Source organism: Chaetura pelagica, unplaced genomic scaffold (genome assembly GCF_000747805.2).
Source record: "Chaetura pelagica isolate M959 unplaced genomic scaffold, ChaPel_1.0 scaffold38, whole genome shotgun sequence".
NCBI lineage: Eukaryota > Metazoa > Chordata > Aves > Apodiformes > Apodidae > Chaetura > Chaetura pelagica.
The window spans coordinates 1162168-1184217 of NW_009954181.1; positions in this window are offsets into that span (position 1 = coordinate 1162168).

The window sequence follows — 22050 nt, forward strand, 5'->3', positions numbered from 1 at the left end:
CCCCAGCCAAGAAAGTAAGATATTTTTTAAACACAGCCTGAGCAGACCCATTTCTTGGTGGACCCCATAGATGGCAGCAATTCAGTGCTTCTCCCTCCCATGATGCTGATGAGCAAAAAAAGATCTGGGCTTTGCTCTCTCCCTCCACCTAACAAAGCACAGGGTCACCTGAGGATTTTCTTGGTTTTAAGCAGGACAGGAAGAAATCTTCAAGTCTGTTCCCTTCCAAGAGTGGAAAACATCCCCTTTGTGCTCACTCAAAGGAGCAAGCTGGAGAGTGAACTCCTCAAAGGAAGAACCATGTTTCCAAATTCCTGAGTCCATCTCCAAGATATATTTTGTTTGCTTCTTTTTGTGTCAGTGCAGCAGCAGTTGCAGCCTCCCAACCTCCCATTTCCCAAGGAGAATCCAGGAGAAATCCTCAGTGGGGTCATCCTAAGCCCAGCCCTGATGGGGCCCCCGTGTGCATCCAACCAGCCTCTGCTCTGGCACCTCATCCTCTCCATGGATGGAGGGGACATAAAGTGACTTTGGCAATGATGAGCTGGGGATCCCTTCTCACTCCTTGATCCCCTGTCTGTAGAAACACTGAACCAAAGCCAGCTTGTTTCCTAAAGCTCCCAAAGAAAGAGCATGGGGATGGGGAAAGCAGGCAGCCAGAAACACTCTTGGGGTGAGCCCATCATGGACATGACAAACCCTCACCAGCAGAGACCTCAGAGGGACAAATGGGTGTCCCAGAGGTGACCCACAGCCCTGGCACCCCTGGGTGCACAGAGCTGTTCCTGCCCCTTGGCTGCTGCAGACATGCAAACCCTCCAGCCTCCTCCATGGAGAGAGGAAGCTGCTACATTTGCTTTCAGGAATGAACTGGAAGGGAACAGAAGGACCTGGCAAGCAGGCAAGAGTTTGAGCTTTGCAATCTGGATAATCCATCTGAAACTCAGAAAGCAGCTAGGAGAGTGCAGGGAGGGAAGGAGGCTGAAAAAATGACAAATAAAATAAAAGGAGCATAAATCTGCCTGCAGCCATTTTACCTCCAGTGCTCCAACAAACCTAGGAGCTTCCCTAGTAACTGGGAACACATTCCTGGGAGCCACGGGATAATTAGGCTGTTTGGGTAACCCAATCCAAACACACAACCTGCCCATGGGCACCAGGATGGGGTCATGCCAAGGGAAACCTGCCCAGGATTTTAATCCTGCTCTGGTGCTTCTGCAGAGCTCCAGGAGACCGACCAGCTCCACTGACCTGCAATCCCTGAGCTCCTCAACACCCCCAAAAAAACCCAGTATCAGCCCTCCCTCACTGGCCAAGGAGGGGAGGGAGGGGAAGGCAATGGGCATGTCTGGGAGGAGGGACAGCAGCTGGGGGAGGCAGCAGGAGACCTGCAAACAGATCCCCACGTCTCATTTAAAGAGGATGAATCCATGGCACAGGCACGGCATGAAAACAGAGGAAAAGCACATCAGGGTAAGAAATTTCCAACAGATGGGACTGTTAGAGGCCTGCCTACAAGAGGAGACAGGGATGGAAGCTGGTAAATGCACTACAGCAAAACCTTGGCTTTTACTCTTCTGCCTGGTCCAAGAAACTTGGGGCACAGATTTGATGCGTTGCTTTTCTAAACACCTTTCCCAGGAGTTAAACACCATGGAGACTGGAGGAATTCAGAGCAATTTCCTGCCCACACACCACTGTCAAGGCTCCAAACGCTGCACTTCAAATGGATACCCCAGTTGGAATTCACTGTGGTTCTCTTCCTCCCTGCTGCAGGGAGGAGGAGGAAGGAGAAGATGGAGCATCCAGCTCCTCTGGCTGCCTCCAAGGTGGGACCTCCCTGGGATGCCAAGGCTCAAGCAGAGGCAAAAGCTGCTTGAGCCTTGAGAACAGGGGCCACACAAGTCATGGGGACCCAGGAGTCTGACAGTGCTGGACACTTCCCATCAACCCCAGAAACTTATTGTTGAGGGGCACAATTAAATTAACAAGAGCCATTGCATCCTTCATGCCCTCACACCCGGGTGCTCCAGGATGAAGAGCCCAGAAGATGCTTCAAGCTCAAGAGCAGCCTGGAAGAGGGTCCAAGACTTCCAAATACACTCAAGTGCCAGTGAACTGCTCACTCTCCCCCTTTCCCATTAGCAAACCCCTCTGTCTGGGTGCAGGAAAGCTGCTAAGCTGCACTCATCCTAAATCCTGGCTCAGAGCAGCACTTGGTACCCACCCCAGTGGGTACAAAACCCCTCTGACAGGGGCTCTGTGCTCCACGGGGGCTTCTGCCTCTGCAAAGTGAAGATGCCTTGAAGCAGGTGATAGCAATGACTCAGCCAAGGCTTAAAAGCAAGTCTGGTGGCAGAGCCAGGGCTGCAAAGGCAGAGTTTCTCCTCCCAGCTCACCAAGCTGGAAAGGCACGACGTGCTCCCTTTGTGCTTTGAAAGGAGGAGGTGAGAGCAGAGCCCAGACTTGAGAGGGGAAAGCCCAGCAGTGCAAAACGGTGCTTAAAACACGATAATTAAGTGAGCAGCTTTTGAAGATGCTTGTGAGGGGCCTTCCCAACACACTGAGGTTAGGTAGCTATTAGAAGTGGTTTTGTTTTCCCTGCAAGATGGGCCTGTTAAGCTGTTGGCATCTCCTCCACAGAAAAGATAACTGATCTCCTCAGATCACAGTATTTTCAAGTCCACAGTTAATTTAGATAACTCCAGACAAGCTAGGTTATAAGGAAAAGCAATAAATTAAGAGAAATCTGGAGATTAAGACTTACAAATCTGCAGGCATTAGGGAGAATTGAATTCTTTCCTATATGGTTATAAAATCAAGTCCTTTTTTTTTTTTTATATGATTCAATTATAGATTGATGGGAAGGCTCAGAAACATGGATTAATGATCTTTTCTTAAAGGAAAAATTATATAGAAAAAAAAATAGAAAGAGAATCATATAACAGAAAGAATTACTACTCCCCAAACCATGATTAAGGTTTAGTAGGTTACGTTCAGAACAGAGTAAAAGGGAATTTGTGGATTCCCAACCCCATTAAGTGAGTATAAATGGAGATAAAGGAAGCAGCATGGCACTAAATGGAGCCTTGCAACATGGAAAGGTGGGGAAGCACATCCCCAGGACTGGGTCAAACCACCCAGTGACTTCCCATCAGGAGGGAGAAGGTGGGTTAAGGGACCCTGGAGCCTGCTGAAACAACTCCGAGAGTTTTACAGACGTGGGGTGACTCTTTATGGTGTTTGGCAGCTGGGGAGAAGGACATCAGCGTTTCCTAGTGAAGGGAAAACTGTTTGGATGGGGTCTGAGTGGTAGGGGCACAGCTCAAAGTGGTCCTGCCACCCATGGCATCTCACTATCAGGCTTCATCCCTGAATAACCCTTTGAAAAGAAACACGATGCTTTTCCTACCAAAACAGCCACTCCAGCCCCTGTGCCCAGAGCTTTCCTTCCATGCTTCATACTTCATAGAATCATAGAATCATGGAATGGTGATGGTTGGAAGGGACCTTAAAGATCAGCAGGTTCCAACCTCCCTGCCATAGGAAGGGACACCTCCCACCAGCCCAGGTTGCTCCAAGCCCCATCCAACCTGCCCTTGAACACCTCCAGGGATGGGGCAGCCACAGCTTCCCTGGGCAACCTGGGCCAGTGCCTTCCTACCCTCGTGGTGAAGAATTTCCTCCTCACGTCCAAACTAAATCTCCCCTCTTCCAGTTTTCATCCCTTCCCCCTTGTCCTCTCCCTCCCTGCCTTTGTCCCAGGTCCCTCCCCAGGTTTCCTGGAGCCCCTTCAGGCTCTGGAAGCTGCTCTAAGGTCTCCCTGGTGCCTCCTCTTCTCCAGGCTGAACATCCCAGCTCCCTCAGCTTGCCTTTAGTCCCCAGCCTTTCCAACCAGAAATAATAAAAAGGATAACACCACAGGGCTAACACAAAGCATCTTCAAAGGCCATGAGGTGCTCAGATCCTATGGTACAAGGAGGCATCCAAGTACCTGAGATAATCTGGCTCCTGGTGACTATTCTCTAGTGCTAAATCCCAGCCCTGCTCAGCCTGAGTGAGCAGCCAAGCAGACTGTTAGTGAAGCAAGTGTTTATTGCTTTGTCCAAAAAGAAAGCACTCTCTGGGCCACTCATTACAGGGGAGAGCAGACTAGGAGAGAATGCAGCCCAGGTGCTGGACAGGCTGTGGGAATGAAGGCAATAAATGCAAGAAGAATAGCAAGGAAAGAGGTGAGATGTGCTAGATGGAAGGATTGCAGTGAAGGGGGAAGGTGGTGGAGCCAGAGCTCTTGAGCTGCCACACCGACATCTAATTCACACCTTTCTGCTGCCTGCCCTTTCAGTTCACCAGCACAGGGGAGGAAAAGCAGGGAGGACACCAGGGCTTCTTTTGAAAGCTGGCTCTGAGGGTGAAAAAGAAAAAAAAAATCATCCTCAGCCAGGAAATGGGAATTGGCATTAAAATAAATAAATGTAGAGTTGAATCAAGAAAAGGCACGTGGCTGGTGCTCATGTCTGGGGCTCTGGGCAAAGCAATTAAAAGGCAAATGGACTCCAAGGGGAAGTTCAACTTCCCCCTCTTCAGGAAGATGTCTTTCTGATGAGACAAAACCTTTCCTCAGCCAGCACAGAGCAGAGCTAAAGGCCAAGGCAGTATTTAAGCTCGCAATTAATTTCCAGCCATTTCAGAGGGCTGTGATCAGTCACCATCTCAACTGCAGCAGTTTAACACAACATGTGCCTTGAGGGGCAGGCAGGGACAGAGGTGCTACCAGGGCACCAGGAACACAGAGGAGAGCTATAAACCCCAGGTCTCTGGGGCTGGGAGGAACTTCAGCAGGGTTTTTTATTGAGTTCTGAGGTTTTTTCCCTTTCTTGCCCTGTTACCCACAGACACTGCTCATGACAACTCTTCTGTCTTCAATCCCAGGGAGTTTGCTCCAGCACTTTCCCCCCCAGATGCCCATGCAGCCTCCTGCTCCCCACCCCTGCCTCCATTAAGTGATTTCCACAGATCCTCCTGTCAAAGAAAATTGCCTGAGAAGTCCAAACCTGTGAAGTCAGTCACAAATTTTAGAAGCTGAAGCTTTCATGACATGGTAACAGCCAGTGGGAGTCGGGAAACATTATTGCTTCACCTCCTTGTTTGAAACTTGGGGGTCTTCAGTTAAATCAAAGTTTCTCTCTCCCTCAAATAAGGTGACAGCCCAGAGCATTCCACTGACTGCTGAGACACTGATGCCTTGCTGGCTTTAGATCACTCAAGTGCTCAGCATTCATCTCAACTGGCTGTTACTAGATTTTCACTCAGCCTAGCTGGCTGAGAGAATCATAGAATCAAAGAATGGTTTGGGTTGGAAGGGACCTTCAAGATCATCCAGATCCAACCCCCTGCATGGGCAGGGACACCTCCCACCAGCCCAGGCTGCTCCAAGCCCCATCCAACCTGCCCTTCAACACTGCCAGGGATGGGGCAGCCACAGCTTCCCTGGGCAACCTGGGCCAGTGCCTTCCTACCCTCGTGGTAAAGCATTTCTTCCTGATGTCCAACCTAAATCTCCTCCCTTTCAATTTATAACCATGACACCTTATCCTATCACTGCCCTCTCTGGTGAAAAGTCCCTCCCTACCTTTCATGAAGGCTCCCTTTAAGGAGGGAAGGCACCATAAGGTCTCCCTGGAACCTTCTCTTCTCCAGGCTGAACAACCCCAACTCTCCCAGCCTGTCTCCAGAGCAGAGCTGCTCCAACCCTTTGATGGGCACAGGAAGAGAAGCCAGCCCCTACCTGTACAGCCTCCCAGCTCCTGGATTTTAAACCCTGCTGCTCCACCAGGCTTCTACAGGAGCTTTTGCTCCAGCACCTCTGAGGAGGGAACGAGTGTGGCCCAGGGAGAAAGAAAACACCAGATATCATCTGCTCCAGACAGGATTGCTTCTCCCTGCACTACTTCTCCACACAGAGGCATTTGTTGTAAGCAACAGCAAGGACCTGGGTGAGCAGTGATCCCCTCAGATGTGTTTAAGCTCACGGTGAGACCAGGCAATTCTCCAATGTACACAGGTATCTGGGAAGGGTAAATGTTTCCCAGCTTCTACCGGCGTCTTCGTGCCATTTACACAGCGCTGTCAGTCAAGGCTCTCCCAAGAAGGGGAGCAGGATAAACTCATGTTTAATGCCAGATTTACACACATTTCTATCTGTCAGTAAATGAGACCATTACATATGTTGTGTCAATTGATTTTTATAGTCTTAGCTTCTCCTACATTTGCATAGAGCTCGTGCAAAGGAAGGCAGGCACTTCAGACTGGGCCTGTCTCCTGGTCTCCACACATCATCCCATCCAGAGGCACATCCTGACCTTTACCTTGTGGCATTATATTTCTCCTGGCCCTGGACCTGCTCCACTTTACCAGCTGATTCCATCCCTGCTATGCAAACCTTCTGCCTGACTCGTTCCCCACCACAGCCAAGCAAACATCTGGGTTCTGCACACAGAACAAAGGCCACAGCAGAATAAAACTCAGACCTGCACCATCCCTCAGCACAGGGCTACTTGCCCCTTGCCAAGGGCACACTTTGGCCAGCACAACCATGGTGCAGGACACCCCTCTGCCACAGCACCAGTGTCACTGGCTTTCAGCTGACAAGTCGATTCACCACCCTTTTAAGAAAGTCCTTCTTGTTGCATCTTGCCAAAACAAAGCAACTTTCCTCACCGAAATGATCCTTTGCAAATCCCCCCCAAGGAGTCAGCAGTTCCTTTCTCCAAGATGACTCATCCTCCCACACAGCCGACCATGAAAAGAGCAATCACTGCTGTGCCAGCCTGATGCTCCCCTCTCTGAATCAGCCCCTAAAAGTGGTCCCAGGCAGAGATCTACCTGCTCCCCAAAGCACCATCCACCCACCATGCTCATGTCCATGCTGCTCATGCCCCCACCTCGGAGTAAACCCCCTGGTGCCTCTTTGCACAGGGCCCTGAGATGCCACCTGGACGCAGCAGATGATCTGCAGGAAGCATTTTACTCCCATAACTTGGGTGCTTTGCCTTCATCAAAATGCACAGCAGCACCTTCCAAGCCTGGGGAAAGAAAGATGAGCCTTTCAGGGGTGGCTTTTCACCACTTCCCAACCAAGCTGAGCCTTCTCACCATCATTAAATGCTCCAGCCTCTGTGTTGGCCGAGCTCCACCAGCAAGGACCTCTGAGAGCCACAACAACAAAAAAACCACCTCCCCACCACCCAGGCCACACCATAAAAAGGCAGCAGAGCCATTCAAAACCAGCCACGGGCAGTTGAACAGAAACACAGTTTCAATCCAACATTAATTTGCTGCAACCTGGGCTGAACATTTCAGATAAGCAAGAGCTGGAGCCAGAGAGAAGCTGGAGAAAAGCAGCAAGTGCTCTGCTCCTCACGACCTGGAGAACATAACAGCAGCCCATCAAGGTGTCTTCACAGGCAAACCCTCTTCTCCAAATCCCCAGCAACATTTTTATTACTCTTTTTTTTTTCTTCCCCTCCCTGCAGGGCTTGAAGCTTCATCCTGCTCCAGTTACTCGGAAAGGGAATTTAGTGCCTTGCCATAAATTACACGAGCGTTGGACACAAGCAGCATTTATGCACAAATCACTGTTCCCTGGAACAAAGCAAGTATCAGCCTCCTGACAAAACACTTTTTAGTAGGATTGGCAAACGAATAAAACCACCCAGTGAATACCGAGGAGCTGATGAAAAAAAATCCTACTGGTTTTAATAGAAAATGATCATTTTCCTATAGGATTTTTTTGAACCGTCTCATTGAATTTAATGGAGATTTTCTATTCTGGTCCACAATTATGCAAGAGTTAAAATACCTCCAGAGACAAGGAGATTATCTATTACTTTCTATAGGATTGCAGAGTAATTTCCATAGAATCCTGTTATGTTTCTATAGAGCCTGACAAATTTAATCCCCATTGAACTTTACAGGGACTTCTCCATAAGGGACAAATAGACACTGACATCTGTTAGCTGCAAAATGAGTAATGCTCAGAAAATAGAGGCCTTACACACCACTGCTGCACTCAAAATGGTCGAAAGATGTCTTGAACAAGCCACTTAATGGGGAAAATGCATTAAATTGGTGTCACATGGCTGCATTAGTACAGTTGTGTTGCAACATTTCTTTTAAGCACAATGTCATTTACACAACCGACGCTTTACCAATTGCATTTGCTATCAGTGTGCACTTGATCTCATCAGCCCATGCTGGGACTTCCCTGTATCAGCACAGAAAGAGTGAGAACAATTTAAATGGAGGGGAAAAAACCAGCAGTTTAAAGTGTGGAGCTGGTGATGTATCCGTGCACATTCCTCTGCCCTCATGTTACTAATAAATGCATCGACTCCAAATCTCTCTCTCTCATTGAACTCTGCTGTGGAGCTGGAAGAAGGGCTGCACTTCTCTTTCATGCACAGTATTAAAGAGAAAAAAACCAACAAACGACATTCAGCAGAGCTACCTGAAGGCTGAAGTATTTTAAATTTAACCATCAGGTAGTTATAACTAGGAACAAAACAAGCAGGGACAGTCTAAGGTTTCCTACACCAACATCCCAGTTTGTCCTAGACTGGTTCAGGGAACAAATTAGAAGACATGAGAGACCCTGTGGGTCTTTTCCCACCTGTTTTTTTGGGAAGATGGCATCAAACAGTGTATTCTTGCAATATGGCTGCATCCAAATCACCCACTCATCCCTTACAGCCAGTTATTCCTCAAGAGCCCAAGACTTGCTTCAAGAAGTCCTTCAGGAGGTCCCCGTTTTGGATACATCACCTCTGCAGAGCTACTCTGGTTCTTCTCCAATCCTTCCCACATATCCCAAATCCCTTTTTGGAGGCTTTGGGTGCTTTAGGCTCACTGTGGAGAAAACCCAGCTGGAGTGTCCCTAAGCCAAGCTGAAATCCTCCCTTTGTGGCAAGGATGTACCTAGAGAAGCATCAGTCACTGCAGTGATGGTAATAAGCCCTTGTAATAGCACCACAGAAATAGCAAGAGAGTAGTAATAGCCAAATTAACCTTCAAATTATAGAGCTCACAGGGAAAAAATATCCTAAAGCAGTCTAAGTGGCCTCAGGGAGAGGGAAGGCATCAGGAATATGGACCTAACACCCCTGGCACCAGGAGCTGAGGGGACCAAACCAAAACCAGGCCCCCAGAGCTGCAAGTTTGAGGACACAGCAGACATCCCCACAACACCAGGAAGAACAAGCACCTCCATAGGTCTGTCTAACTGCAAGTTCTTCCCAAAGGAAAGGGCACCATGGTGGCTGAGCACAGCATTACAAAGCAGAGCTGGAATATTTCAGCGTTTGCCAAACACGAGCGGGGGGTGGGGGGTGGGTGCAGGGCAGGCTGTGAGGGGCTTTTGCTTCTCTCTTCCTTCTAAGCTACATGCAAAGGAATCAAACTGCCAAGAGGACAAGGCTTTTGGGTGAGTAATGCCCACAGAGCCCTTCCAAGCAAGCACAGACCATGCAGGGGACACATGGCATTTCTCCATGGCAAATCTCAATGCCGAGGTGTGACTGGGCACACGTCACCCCCAGGAGCTGCCCTTGCCTCTTCACACTCCTGCTTTAACCAACCCCTGAGCTTCTGGAACCCAAACTCATCTTGAGCACATGCAGACTGATCAAGATGCCTCATGTCCCTGTTGAGATGGCATTCCAGAGTGTGTCACCAAATTCAAAACCTCATTGACTCAGCAATCCTAAGTGTTACACAACTGAAAAGTGGGAGAAATGAGGAGGGCTGGCATTTCCAGCCCCCAGAAGGAAGCAATATGATGCAGCCTTGGATCCAAGCAGGCAGCTGTGGGTTTTCACACACACACAGCTCATAAAGAGAAGGGAAAAGACAGCTATGGAGAATGAAGAACGAGCCAAGCAGACACCAGATCTCAGCACTTAAATGGCAACTCTCTCTGAATTAAGTGGTTAGGAGGAAAAGAATGGGGTGGGATCTTCCAAAGTGCTTCACTCATGTCTGAGCTGGCTCCTATCAGCCTCATGGGTAAAACCCCTGCTGAGACTGTGGTCAAAGACAGGTCATGGAGAATCCCTCCTGCAGATCCCATCAGGTTTCACAGCCCATAAACCCAAATCTGCACACAAACTCAACCTGCATTGGACACAGGCAGCTAAGATGCTTGCAAGACTGGGTGACAGGTACACCCATAGGCCAGAGAGAGGACTTGTCCAGAGGTGGACTCTAGAAAAGGCTGGGAACCACATCCAGGTGGTCAGGCTGGACCAAGCCTCCTCAGACACCCTGTCACCAAGTGGTCACATCCCTCCTAAAGAAGAGGATAGAGATAATCTACCTAGTAACAGCTTTCCATGCAAAGCATGGAAGAAATTCTCATGTGTCTGAAAGGTGAGGAGTATCTCCTGGAAGAGAAGCTACCCAAGGTTAACAGAAATGGATAGCTACACAAAAGGCCATGCTTATTCCTTGCTAACCCACCAGAGTCAGGCTTAGCCTATTGACCTCCTCCCACCCTACTTACCTCCTTCCAGCCATGCATAAAATTAGGCAGCTGTGCATAAAATTTCATGATATAGAATAAAGCCATAAACCCAGTCATTTCTGTCACATCTGCACACTGGGTGGATGGCCCAGCAGCTCGTGCAGCTCAGGAAAGGCAGAAACAAAGGTAAGAGGGATTGAGTGCCCATTAACTCCTGTACTGGAGCTCTTGATAGCCAAGCTGTTGTCCATCCTTCACTTCTCATGTCCATATGCCACAAAACCTGGTCACTGCAGCTGGCTTGTCCCAGGGGAGGGGACCCCTCAGGTCCCCTCAGCAAGCTTGTTATGGCCCCCATCTTGACAGCTTTGGCACCAGTGTCAAGTTGCTGACAGGAGTGTTCCAGCAGCCTCCTTCATGAGCTGACATGCCAGCAGCAGTGCAGTGGGACAGCACAGTGACACTGAGACATGCAGCTCATCAGGGCTGGCAGTGTCTTAACGAGGGCCTCATGCTGGGTAAGATCCTGATCCCCCCACAAGTGGGAGCTCCACCACATGCTCCCAGCAACCTCACACCCATATCTATAGGAAACCCCTTGCAACATTCCATCCAGCTCAAAACCAAGTGTGGAGACCCTGCAGCACAGGGCAAGGGACACCTTGCTCATCAAATATACATCACCCAGTGCAACGTCACCCCAAAGGTTAGGAAGGTCCCTACAAGGCAGGAGCTGCTGGCAGCAGAATTTGTCCCTGTTAATATTGTGACACTGACACGACAGGCTCTCAGTAGCCTAAGAAAAAGCTTTCCAGAGTGATGGCATCTCCACAGAGCTCCCAGGACAGCCTGCTTGAACCCAACCCCAAGCTGGCTGCTCCATGGCCAAATGTCACCAGAAGGAAAAGTTTGGCACAAACTTCAGCAAGAGAAAGCTTGACTTCAATTCTTCCCTCCCCACGGCTCTGCCCCAGGGCCGTGGTGGTACAGAGGCTCAGCATCACCAGGGTGGTGATTTGCAGTCTGCTCAGCCACAGCTGTAGATCACTTGGGAGAATGAACCTACAGTTTTATAAACTATTTATTAGCCCTGTCCTGTAGCGCTACATCAATATGGCCATCGGTGAAGCAAGGCAGGAGCTATAAAAATACCATCTATCCAAAATAAGCTTCATAAAATCAAACAGAGGCCAGTACAGCCTAGGATGGGATTGTGGCTTGACATATAAAGGGCCTCTCAATCTTGGAGATAGACCATTAAAATCCTCGAGCCCTTTTGGTTCACACAAGTCTCCAACAAAAGGGGGAAAATAATGACCCCTTTGGTGGCGGAGCAGGAGGAGGCAGCGTGGTCGTGGTGCAACATCATTTGTTTCCACACAAGTCAGGTGACTCCCTTCTCTCAGCAAGACAACCACCAGGTTAAAAAAAAATAATAATAAAGAAATAAAGAAAAGAAATATTCTTTTGCTGTATTTCCTCACCCACAAACTGCTTTCCTACAGGCAAAAAAGTTTGTTCCCCCTCTGCCAGCAGAGACATTTTCTCCTTGGCATGGGAGAGGCAGCGGGGGGGAAAGGCATGGCTGAAGCATCCTGATATCCTGGCTGCTGCTTCCCTCCACTTCCCTGAGGCAGAAGGCAGGTCAGTACATTGTCAGAGATGATGATTAACATTTCCAGCCAGTGCTCCCTCAAACCACCTCTAAAACATGTCTTAATAAACTGCATTGCAAACAGCCTTGTATTTCTACCTCGCTGCATCTGCCAGGGTGAGATAATACTCCGGCCTGAGGAAAAGTGACACGCTGGGAATAAGCCACCCAGAGTCATACAACAGGGCAAAACCTTGCTCAGCACATGGCTCCCAGGATGTCAGTGTCTTGCCCAGGCTGTCTGGAGCTCTGGGGGTTTGAACAAAGAAAATATCAGCTCATGTGGGTCTTGGGGTTAAAAAGGCTCGAGGGAGAAAATCGCTCGAAACTGCTGCTGTCTGTGGGAGTCGTGGTGCAGTGGAGTTCAGGAACACCTGAAAACGCTGTGCACGTGGTAGTTGTTTTTGCAGAGGCAGGCATCACGCTCTAAAAGGTCAGGGGGTGAGTTGAAGCATCATTTTCCTGGAAATACAGCTCTGAAGCTTTGCAAAACTTCACTCGGTGCCACCCCCGGGGAAGCCACCCAGCGATCGCACCCAGCCCGGCTTTGAGGAGCACAACCCCCCCTGCATTTACACACCAGCAACGGGCTCTGTGATGGTTTGTGGCTGAAAAACTCAGTGGGATCAAGCCCAGCATGGCTCAGCATCACCTTCCTGGGAGATTTGGAACCTCCAGTTCCTTGCAACACAACGCTCAACCCCTCAGCAGACGGAGCTGCTGATCCAACTCCCAAGTCAACTCCTCAAAGCTCTGAACTGCAAGTGGAGCTCACACACCTTCATGCCCTCCCCCTGCAGCACCAGCTCACTCCAGCAACATCACAAGAGAGAAAAAAAAACCAGCTTGGGTTGGATGCAGAGCAGGAAAAAGGAAAGAAAAACATTTGGCTTTACCTGCTAAGGAACCTCCAACCAGGCAACCAGGCAAGGACGTTTTACACCCCCCACTCGCCACCTTCAAGTACTTCAACATTAAGCAAATGCCACTTACCTAGGAGGAAAGAAATAAAGAAAAAAATAAGAAAGAAAGAAAAATAAAGGTGAAAGTTCACCAGGTATTATAACACTCCGTGTTTTAAAAGCAGTGGGATTTGTAATTCACTTGTAGACTGGAGGAAACACAAAGGGAAAAACTCAAGATTTAAATACTCTTTGGTAAAGGTCAGTTTGAACGGCACATGGTTGCAGAGGCCATCCTGTGGGCTTTTTGGTTTCTTATTTCTTTCTCACAGTCTCATTTAGCTGCTTTTTCCACCTCCCCTCTTCAGACCCACAGAGCAAGAGGATGCAGCTTCAGAGGCAACAGCTGCCTCTTCCCATCCCATCAACACAAAGTCCTTTCCTGCTTTTTCTTACACAGCTTTTTTCCTGACAGCAACATCCTAGGCAGAGGTAGGAAGCCATGCTTTCCATCCTGCAGTCCCAATGCCACCAGGTATTTCCAACACCAGCCCTGATGCCCCAGCCTCTGGGAAACAACTGCTCAAGCCACCCCACCACCTGCACCCACAGCCATAAGAGGGATCCATCTCCCCCAGGCTCTACCCTCCACATGGTGATGTCCCACCCAAGCTCCAACCCACCACAGCCATGGGACAAACCCACCAAGCTTTGTCCCATGTCCCACCCAAGCTCCAACCCACCACAACCATGAGAAAAACCCACCCAACTTTATCCCTTGCTTCTAAAAAGACCAGTTTGACCTTCTCTAGGACAAAGAGAAATTCCACCCTTGCCAGTCCCCATCAAAAAAATCTGCCTCATAAATGCAATAAATATTAACAAATCCCTGCAAGATACATGGGAAGCCTTTCCATTTTTTCCCCAGGCATCTGGGAACATGGAAAACAGAGTGTGATGGTGGCTGTAGCCATCCAGCTGTTGCTCCACAGGCTGTTGGAGGAATTGAGGATGACGTGACGGGGCACGTCTCACTAATGCACGACTGTGTGTACTCTAAATTACTTAAAGGGTGCCTGGGGCTATGGACAGATGCTGCTAAAATGTACAATTGAATAAATAAATGGAAGGTAACGGAGAAGGGAGGGATGCAATGGGAGAGAGACTGGCAGAGTTGTGTGCCAAGGTGTTAGAAAAACTCCCAGGGAGCTGCCGAAAACCTCTTCCGAGGCTCCGCTGCTACGTGTTTCAGATGCTGAGAAGATTGAACTAATAAAAAAGAAATGAGAGAACTGTCACTGCAGATTACATGGTATTTATTCCAAAGTCTGCTCATTATAGAAATTTGCAAGACAAATGGGTTTTTAGCAGGAAATGGCAGCTTTTCCTTGAGTGCGTAACAAGGAGCAGAATTGGTCGGGAGCTGAATGTCTCTCTCTTTTTGAGCTACTCCAGCTCCAAGTCTTACCAACCACCTGAGAAATACTCGTGAGGCTGAAAAAAAACCCCGTTGTGGTTTGGGTTTTTTTTATTTTAACATTCTCCACCAGCCTCTTCATAATCCTATAAGAAACTACGATTAAGAAGTATTTGAAGCAAGAAAAGCTCATTTGGCCTGGAGAGTTTCGAGGCTGCAAGAGCTTCTCTTCCTCCTCACCAGCATGCAAGAGGCATTGCTAACCCTCTGGATCCTTCCTTCCTTGCAGGGAAAACCCTTCACCAAGAAGAGTATTTGTGGTCAGGCTTTAATCCCCTTGCTTTCATAAATGTTTAATTCCTGGTCCTGCCTTCGTATCTGAATATAGACTGGTGGTGGTTTGCATTCTGCTGTATCCGAGTGCTTCTAATGACATTTTGGCTTCTTTCCCAGTTAATTCCAAGTGCCTGAAACCCAAGCATCTCCCCTCTCCTGGATGCACATCCGGATATTTGACTGATAGTATAAAAAGCCATAATATGTGGTTTTAAAACGAGTCTCAACAGCGGATTCTCAAGAAGGAAGAAGAAGAAGAAGGGGGGAAAAAACACGCCTTGAAATATTACAGAGTAGGAGCTGTCAAGTTGGAAAAAAGCTTCTACAAGGTTTTCAATGCCATAACTGTGTTATTTAGCTGAGGATGAGAATTTTCAGACACACATCAACAGGCAAAAAAGGGGTTTCAGGAGGGGCAGGGGGGAAAGAGAGAGAGGCGGCCTGTCTTTGCAGCTCTCCTTTGTTGGAAAGCAATTACAGCCTTACTCAATTTATGACCCAGAATGCACCCTCATCTACTTGTAAATGTGTCTTATTCACCACACAGCACTTTCAGATACAGCCAGGGTAAATAAACGGGAGATTGTTCCTACCTACGTGGCGGCACAACTGTTAATTGTAACGCCCCATGAAACTTAATTATGCAAAGCAGAGTGGCGACACTGCAGCCATTAATGAGATGTTTGATTCAAGAATCATTTGTTGCTTGGAGCCTCAGTCTTGTTTCTCCTGTCCCTTCCACCGTGCTGCACGAATTCTCTCCATTTGTGCTTCTTTGAACAGGGGGGCAGTGGGGCACAGCCCAGCTGAGGAGGCACTGGGAGAGCTCCCAGCTGGGATCTCATTCTGCAAGGTCTCACCATATGCGTTTCTTGCTCTGCAATGGTCCTGAGCTCAGCCTGCTTGCCCCTGGAAAGCAAGGGGAAGCCAACAAGGAGACATACAGCATATGCCTGGGGAGGCTACTGAACACTTTTAGACACAAGGGTTTGAAAAGAAGAGGGCTTGGCTGAAGACAGGCTGGGAGAGTTGGGGTGTTCAGCCTGGAGAAGAGAAGGCTCCAGGGAGACCTTAGAGCAGCTTCCAGTGCCTGAAGGGGCTCCAGGAAAGCTGGGGAGGGACTTGGGACAAGGGCAAGAAGTAAGAGGACAAGGGGGAAGGGATTAAAACTGACAGAGGGGAGATTGAAGTAAGACAGGAGGAAGATATTCTTTAGTGTGAGGGTGGTGAGAGCCTGGCCCAGGTTGCCCAGGGAAGCTGTGGCTGCCCCATCCCTGGCAGTGTTGAAGGGCAGGTTGGATGGGGCTTGGAGCAACCTGGGCTGGTGGGAGGTGTCCCTGCCCTTGCAGGGGGGTTGGAACTGGATGGTCTTGAAGGTCCCTTCTAACCCAAACTGTTCTGTGATTCTATGATTTCAAGCTCCTAGAACCTCCACTAGCCCTGTTGGGATGAACACAGGGATGGATCCCATTCACCCTCTACATGCACAAACACCCATGCTTTGCTTCCAGCTCCTTTGCCATGCCTGAATCCAAGCAATGGTTTGGGCTGAGCCATCATATTGCCTGCCTGTAAGGAGCATTATAGAAACCACAAATTAAAGTACAGAAGAGGATGAAGAGACAAAGAAAAAGATGATGACTTGGTACAAGAACTTGTAGTACACCCACTGATAAGGTGCATGATAGATAGACCAACAAGCCGTTGCATGGAGACTTTCCCTGCTGCTCTGAGAGACTTTCTCCCTAAATGGGGAAAGAAGATTGGTAGTCAGACCAAAATCTATTATTTAAGCCTCCAGTTATTGATAGAAACCTGCTATCTTTTAAAATTTACAAGCAAGCAAGCAATTCAATTTCACCCATTTACAACAGCACAAGATGTTTGCTCATATCTGCTGTGGAGATACCAGAGCCTTTCTCCTCTCAGCTCCCTTCCAGCCTCTGACTGCAGAAATCCCCCCTGCCAACATCATCTCCAAGCCTTCCACTCATTTTTCTTCCCAGTGACACTTCGCTCCTTCAAACTCAGGCTGAGCACTGACCCACTGCTCCAGTTGGCTCCATTAAAAACTGTGATGAGTAGGTTTTGGAGACAACAGCCACCCCCAGCCCATGAATCAACAGGATCTCTTCCCATGCCTGGCACCAGCAAAAGGAGACAGAAAGAGCCCTTTATCTCTGATATATCTGCTGCTGATAGGAAAGACATTGCTGGTCTACTGGGACTGCCTCTATTTTTTCTTAGAAATGGGACTCTGAAAATAAGAAGGTTTTAGACCTATCCAAGGCCCTTGGGAACAAGCCCATCATGACTTCATGGTGGCAGAGGGTGATACTGATGGCAACCAAGACCCAGAGCACCCAGCACTTCCCTCCTCTAATAAGATCAGGAGGGATGACAAGACACCCAGCTGTGCCCCTGCAGGAAACTTTGCCCTGGCAAGGTCATTATGGAACATGAATAAAGGAGTCTTTATTACGAACACATTACTCAGTACTACTGAGTTGCCACCTGAGTTCAGCCAAGTGACAATGGAAGTGGCAGTTTCTCCCATTCCAGACCCGGGAGGTTTGGGTTTGGCTGCTGCAGCCACCCCAGGGAATTCCAGCCCATGTCAAGCCCCACAGGTAAGCCAGCCCTCCCAAGAAATGTTTATTGTAGAAGTCGTGGCCACCTTCACGCATCAAACCACCTTCTTATCTTCTCCTTGCCCTTCCAGCCCAAACCAGCTTTTCCACTGCTGCCCCCAAAGCTGCAGCCAACCCTGCTCTCCCGCACCAACAACTCTGTTCACTCTCTTTCCACAGAACCACAGGATTGTCAGAGGTGGAAGGCACCTCTGGAGATCATCCAGATACCTTAATAAAGGAGGATCTCCTGAAGCACCTGCATCAAGTTGGTTCTGAAAGTCTCCAGAGAAGGAGACTCCACACCCTCCCTGGGCAGCCTGTCCCAGGGCTCTGTCACCCTCACTGTAAAGAAGTTTTTTCTCATATTTCAATGGAATTTCCCATGTTCCAGCTTGTGCCCATTGCCCCTCATCCTGTCCCTGGGAACTACTGGCTCCATCCTCCCTGAACCCACCCTTAGCTACTTGTAGGCATTGATAAATGTCACCCCTCTGCCTTCTCTTCTCCAGGCTAAAGAGTCCCAGCTTTCATCTTACACAAAGGAGAAGGTTCAGGTTTGTTTGATCCTCCATCCACCATCCTTTTTTCAATGTATTTTGCAGTCCAAACCAGTGAGAACTGGCTCCACCAGAGGTGAATTTATGCCAATCCCACTGGAACTTTTTTGGCTTCCAAATAAATAAAAGCCATGTGTGGGGAAGGGCAGGATTTATCATTTTTGTCAAACCATTTTGTGGTTGCTTTTTTTCTTTTTCCACTGGCTATTTCATTTTGGGTGTTACTTTGTTTTTTATAGAAGAAATCAAAAACAGTCTGACCCCAATTGTTCAGAAGTGCTATGAAAAAAATAAATATCTGATATTCACAGAGCTCTGGTCCTGTTGCCCTAATTCTCACCTTCCCTTAGTCTGTAATTTCCTTCTCTGTAACACGGTGACTGGAGCTGTGTACAGTGTCTCAGACGTGCACTCAGTGAGGGCTGAGATATTATTGTTGATTTATATGGGCTGGCTCTGCTTAGGGAGAAGTGATTTACTTGGCTGTGTTTTCACAACGTTGCTATCTCTTTGCAGACAGATATCACCCTCATCTTCCCCATCCCCAAGCTCCTGGTGCTGAGCACTCGGTCACAGATTGCTAAAACACTTCCACATCTTCCATCTTCTCTCAGGCTTTGTTTCAAGGAAGGTCATTACCAGGTTTGTGCTCCCAGCCCAATTAGGTGACAGGGCAGCACTTCAGGAGGTGCTGGCCAGAGCACGCCCTTATCCCTGGAAAGTAATTCTCCCTCAGGCTTAAATTCAGACCCAATTTTATACCTCACTTATCTCCACAATGGAACAGGTCAAGAATTTCTCTGCCTGGCCTTATCTCCTGTTGCAACTCTGTCTTTTCTTTGTCCCCTTCAGCAAGGAGACCTTGCTTGTGGGGGTCTTCAGGCCTCCAAAAGTAATTCTTTTTCTCCTATGTAAGCAGGCAAAGCCTGGTCTCAGGCAAAGTGCCCAGGCCAAGATGAACCATGCTGCTCCCTGGGTTGTTTTGCAACAGCTTGCTTGGAGAGCTGTGTCTGCAAAAATGCTCCTCAGGGACAAAAAGAGGAATGGGAACAATGATACAGCAGAACTTGACCATAAACACCCACTGAAACCTCTTATGGGTTTGCCTTCTGCAATGGTTTTATAGACACATGTATCAATAAATGCTTCCATAGTTTTCTGTACAACACCTTTTGCCCACTCAGGCTTTTTAAAATGCTCAGGAAAAGTCCCTTGCTTGTCAAAGGCTAGTTTCCAGCAGCTGGAGAGCACTTTGCCACCATGATTAAAGCCATCTCCACCCAGCTTCCATATGCCACAAGGCACAAACACTGCTCAGACTGACATTTAGGCATTTCACATTACCCACTGGCATGGGTTGCCCAGGGAAGCTGTGGCTGCCCCATCCCTGGCAGTGTTGAAGGGCAGGTTGGAGGGGGCTTGGAGCAGCCTGGGCTGGGGGGAGGTGTCCCTGCCCATGCAGGGGGGTGGATCTAGATGATCTTTAAGGTCCTTTCCACCCAAACCCATTCTGTGATTCCTCAGGGCCCCATCCATCGGGTGGCCCCTGGGTTGCTTCAAGTTTCCCTGGTATCCATTAAGGTGCTCAGTTCCAAGTGAAAAATCAATGACAAGATGTCCCTGCTCATAGCAGGGAGGTTGGAACCTGATGACCTTTAAGGTCCCTTCCAACCTTCACCATTCTATGAGTCTATGATTTCTGCAGTGATTATCATAAAGAAGGGAATTGAGATGCTTTTCATGCCAAGTCCCCCATGGACAAAGTCTCCCATGGGCCAAGTCTCCCCCACCTCACTCAGATGCAGAAATCAGAGGGTCGCTGCTTTGTTCTGCTTCTCCCTTTTCATCCTCCCTTTGCCTCTGTTTCCCCTGCTGCAGGAAATCTTGAACACCAGTTCCCTACCACAGATAGTGAGAAGCAGAACAGCTGAGCAGTGTTTTAAGAGCCTCTGAAGGAGCAGTGTTTTGTCAGGACAATAGTTCAGGCCAAACAATAACTTGTTCTTGCTCTTGGTGCTGGCTCCTGGGGTGACTGTCCTCAGCACAACTGTCAACTCGAGTCCCATTGAAGGATCTTTATTCTTAGTGATGAGCTGAGGAGCAGGGTGAATGCAGCTTGATTTTGAAGCTCCAGCAGTTAGGGAAAAGAATAAATCTTGTAAACCCACACTGGGTGTTGAAACCATGGAGTAAGAAGAAATATGGAATCCCACCAGGTGAAATCTTGCTTTTAAGCCCATGTTTTCCCTCCCTGCTCCCCACATTTCTCCTGCAAGAGGAGCACAGGCTAAACACCAACTTGTCTCCCCTCCCCTTCCCCAGCCCTTACTCCGTAATTTGTACCATTTACATCCCCAAACAACTTCCTACACACTTTGCAAACTCTAATATGCTCTTAAGGAGTTTTATGCAGTTCCTCTCTGATGCTCAGGAGTATAAAAACCTTTCGGTGACGGTTGCAAATGGCAAGCTCAAATGACAGGTTGATTTAGTGCAGCTCTTACTAACAGCTTGCAGGAATTAGAAGTAAATAGGAGGTCAAACAGCTCGTGAGCAATTTGACATTGGCAAATGTGGCTTAGTTAGGCTCCTCCAGTAATAAAGAACAATCACATCTTTCCTTCACCTGAACACTCGGCAGAAATAGAAAGGTCAGAACCAGCTAAAGATACTCCAAGAATAACACTTTCAATTAAACCTTGACTGTATTTTTAACAAGACAGGGGTATTTTAAAAAGTGCCTGTGCAATAAACTGGGGGCCTGCTATGGTGGCTGGAAATGGCTCAAAATGATTAAAAAAAAAGAAAGAAGAAACAACTGAAATTGGAAACACAATTTGTAACCATCCGTGGTTCTTAAAGCTCTGTCAGTCAGTTAAGCAAAAACTATGTCTGGGCATTAAGTGAGCATGAAATTCAATATAAACATCCCTGCTCATTCTGGATACCAGTGGTAGAGACATAGGCAAAATATATACAAAATGCTCAAGTGAAATACACAATGAGCTTTGGATAAATGAAACAATAAAGTAACAAGGAGATTAAAATAAAAGCAAAGCTGTCCCATTGCTACACAGTATCCCTGGGTATGAACCTAATCTGCAATTGTCTGACTTCAGATACTTTGGGGATGCTGATTATGCCTTAATTCTCTTTCATCAAAAATAGAGGTAATTAGGGACAAAATCATTCCAGTAAATGTCAACTGCTGAAGACTTGGGAATATTCACAAGGGGGAAAGTCATACATAAATGTTTTCAAGTTAATCATCTATGGGTTCCAAACAATTATTTTTTCAAGTATCCCTAAGGAAAACGAACAAGATGTCCTGGGTGAAGAGGGTGAGAAATTGCCTTGACAGGCCACTAATTCCCCAGCTGCAGATCCCTTCTCTGAAGTGGGGATTATCCAAACAAATAAATAAACAAATGGAAGGAAATGCAAGAGGCACAAAGTGGCTCCAAAAGCCAGAGCAGGCCACTGCCATTATGACCAACGAGTGCAAACTTCAAAGTATTTCTGCAATCCTTCCAACCTGAACACATCTCAGATGGGAAAAGCATGTCCCTGGGTTTTAAGACCCCCACTGGCATCCCACTGCAAAGCACCCAGCCCTTCCAAGCTCCTCATTTAGAGCCAGAGGGTCTGTGTTCCCAAAAGAAGCCCACGCCAGTTCCTGAGTTCCCTGCACCTCAGTTTCCCATCTGTCTAATGGGCATAATAACAGGGATCCATCTCACCCAGACAGGAGTGTTGCAGAAGCACTCAGATGCTATGGTAACAGGAGACACTGCTCCCACCCACGCTCCCCATGGCTCTGTTATTCAGCAGAAATGCAGAGAGAGCAGCAGCCAGGCCAGAGGGAACCTCCTCTCAGGCTGAATGAAGGAAAGCAAACAGCACTTAGTTCTGCTCTTGACTCTGTTTTACAAGGACCAGGGTGTCAGCAGCCACTGCCATGCCTTTTGTCCCCAGAGAATACCCCCTGGCCCATGCCATCCCAGCAGGACACAGCGCTGAACACCACAGGTG